The sequence below is a fragment of the Chiloscyllium plagiosum genome, chromosome 46 (assembly GCF_004010195.1).
Source record: "Chiloscyllium plagiosum isolate BGI_BamShark_2017 chromosome 46, ASM401019v2, whole genome shotgun sequence".
NCBI classification, from domain to species: domain Eukaryota; kingdom Metazoa; phylum Chordata; class Chondrichthyes; order Orectolobiformes; family Hemiscylliidae; genus Chiloscyllium; species Chiloscyllium plagiosum.
Window position 1 is genome coordinate 10,401,873 of NC_057755.1, and position 2,872 is coordinate 10,404,744.

At 39.7% G+C, this 2,872-nt stretch overlaps 1 protein-coding gene across 6 annotated transcripts in view; it reads left to right on the top strand.

Moving 5' to 3' along the window:
- The first annotated feature begins 533 nt into the window (after window positions 1–533).
- Window positions 534–2,872, top strand: part of LOC122544087 — a 66,795-nt gene continuing 64,456 nt past the window's right edge. For 4 of the 6 annotated variants that reach the window (XM_043683104.1, XM_043683109.1, XM_043683110.1 and 1 more), the window contains exon 1: window positions 535–747. The gene's annotated coding sequence lies outside the window, so the exon portion shown is untranslated. Of the gene's footprint in view, window positions 748–1,406; window positions 1,489–2,872 lie in introns of all 6 variants that reach the window. The other 2 variants (XM_043683107.1, XM_043683108.1) reach the window with 2 other exon arrangements.

The following is a 2,872-nucleotide window of genomic DNA, read 5'->3' on the forward strand; positions in this document are numbered from 1 at the left end:
TGTCTCACTCTTTATGATTCGTTACCTTTCATTGATTTTTAGCACTTTTACAACGACAGCTTGCTTTTTGGGTGTTTTAAATATCTGATGTTGTCCATAACTTTCACAGTTAATTTGCACCCTTCTTAGCATTCCTTCTTCCTCTTGGAAATATATATGCGTACGCACCATTACATATTTGCTATAGTTTCTCACTGTCTTTTCTACGAAAATTATTTTTCAATGCACTCCATTTAACTCTAGCTCTGTTCTATTGCAATTGCACTCGATAGATTTTTGCATTTTTTTTTTCTAAATCCCATTTCTTGCTCTGGAGCTGAATGCTAAATTTGACCAATGTCACTGTTACTGTATTCTGAACTTTGTTCCACTCGATAATCATTTACTAATTGTATTTTATTGCACAGTACTGGACCCAAAGCAGCCTGATCCCTGCTTGTGAGTGATGTAGGTAATTTTCTCTATGCTGTCAGCTGCATTGCAAATTGAGGAGATGATTGAAATGTTGTCAAAGGCTTCCATAACGTATTTCCATTACATATAAAGAGTGTATGCATTTTTTCTTTTACGTTTTATTGAGTTTTGCAAGATCCAGATAAAACTCAGTACCCGGAAGTTAATGCTTTAGATTTTTTTCGCTCATCTGGTTGAAGGTCATCTTTATGATTATGTTTTCGCATATCCTGTTTAAGCCAAGGTAATGGTGAGAGGGGATCTTTTACAAGAAATCAGACACTTCAACATAAGGTAAGTCCCGGATTGTATTCTGCGAAGTTCCTTTCTTTAAATGCACATTATGGAAGCAGCACTAATATTTATTGCCATTGTTTTTTTTTCTCAGAATTTGGCAGGTTTTGGTCTTCATTGTAGTATTAAACAGAGAATTGTTAACGTTTATTTAGGAAGAAAATACACTGATGACGTTACCAATGCAACTTAAGGTTAAAACCTCTTACTGTCGGTTTAATCCTGAAATTAAACAGTGCCAAAAAGAAATAGACGTAATGGGTCAGTTATATCATGTTTATTTAAAATAGATACATGGCCTGTCGAGGCACTGGTCTCTTTGCTTTGCTGATTGTTTGATTCAGCTGCTTTCATTTGCTTTAAATGCAAATGAATAGCAGGAGCTGTGCACAATATGAACTTGAAACAGTGCGGTATGGGCCCAGGTGAAACATTACCCTCTAGAATTGAAAGATACATTTTTTGTTTTCAATAATTATGATGGTAGGAAATAGAAAACGTAGATTTGCACGGAGATCTGGCGCCATTTTGCATATCAGTCTGCAGTCAGCTTCCCGGGTTGTACAATCCTCTCAGTGACAGTCAGTGAAGAACAACAGAATCCAGGAAACTCCGCTGTATGGCTCAGGGTTCATGGTAAATGTTTCATTCTCGCACAGTTGGAAACTAATACCTGCAGCTCACAAAGCTCCCACTTAAAGAAGATGAGGATAACATATTCCAAATGAAGGCTTTGATAAGGTGAGGTCGCGTCACTCATGTAGATCTGAAGATTACCAGATTACCATGGAAAGTACTTCATATCAGAGCAGAACCAGGTCATTGTCAGGCACACAGACGGAATGTGCAAATAGATTTACATGTGAACTCACAACTCCCAACCTGGGAATCCGAAGCTGTACCTAGCCATTCTAGTAAAATTCTTCAGAATCAGCTGAGCAGGATCTCCGGTTTGTGCACTTACAACTGCAGTTGAATCCCATGATCCGATCAGAATAATTGTGAATCAAACTGGAACATCGTTTGGTTTTCTCAACCCATTAAATTTACAACGGCAGAAAGAGATTTCAGGAATCTGGAGAGGAAGGGTTCTGAAGGAATTGACACAAATAGAAAAAGTTTCTGGGAGTAGAGAAGGTTACAGAGAGAGAGTAGTGGTCCGATCTGGAGCAGTTGCAAGGACTGGAGTTTGTTTTACAATGAGAAACAGTACACGTAATAGGAAGCTACAGAAGTTTCAAACTTAGAATGGATTTAAGGTTACCGGGGATGAAGTTGTGTAATAGCCAATAGAAGTTTGAGTTGCAAAAAAATCATTCCCCAAGTCACCAATCACATTACAGCCAAATCACGTTGTTGAAACGAGCTCTATTGGGGAAGGGAATGCAACTGTCCCTGCATTAACTGCTTTTGCTGGCAGCTTGTTTCAGATACATCCCATCCTTTTTGTGAAAACGTTTCCCCTCAGGTCCCTTTTATATCTTTCTCTTCTCATCTTAACATTATTCGGTCCAGGTTTGAAGTCCCATATTCTGGGAAAAAGACTTTTACTGTTCACCTTATCTATGTCTCTCTTAGTTTATAAACCACCATTAGATCATCCATCAACCTCATACATAGAACATAGAACATAGAACAAGACAGCACAGAACAGGCCCTTCGGCCCACGATGTTGTGCCGAACATTTGTCCAAGCTTAAGCACACATCCATGTACCTATCCAATTGCCACTTAAAGTTCGCCAATGATTCTGACTCTGTCACTCCCACAGGCAGCGCATTCCATGCCCCCACCACTCTCTGGGTAAATAACCTACCCTTGACATCTCCCCTACACCTTCCACCCTTCACCTTAAATTTATGTCCCCTTGTAACATTCTGTTGTACCCGAGGAAAAAGTTTCTGATTGTCTACTCTATCTATTCCCCTGATCATCTCATAAATCTCTATCAAGTCACCCCTCATCCTTCTCCGTTCCAATGAGAAATTGCATAGCACACTCACCCTATCCTCGTACGACCTATTCTCCATTCCAGGCAACATCCTGGTAAATCTTCTCTGCACCCTCTCCAAAGCTCCCACATCTTTCCTAAAGTGAGGCGACCAGAACAGCACACAGTACTCCAA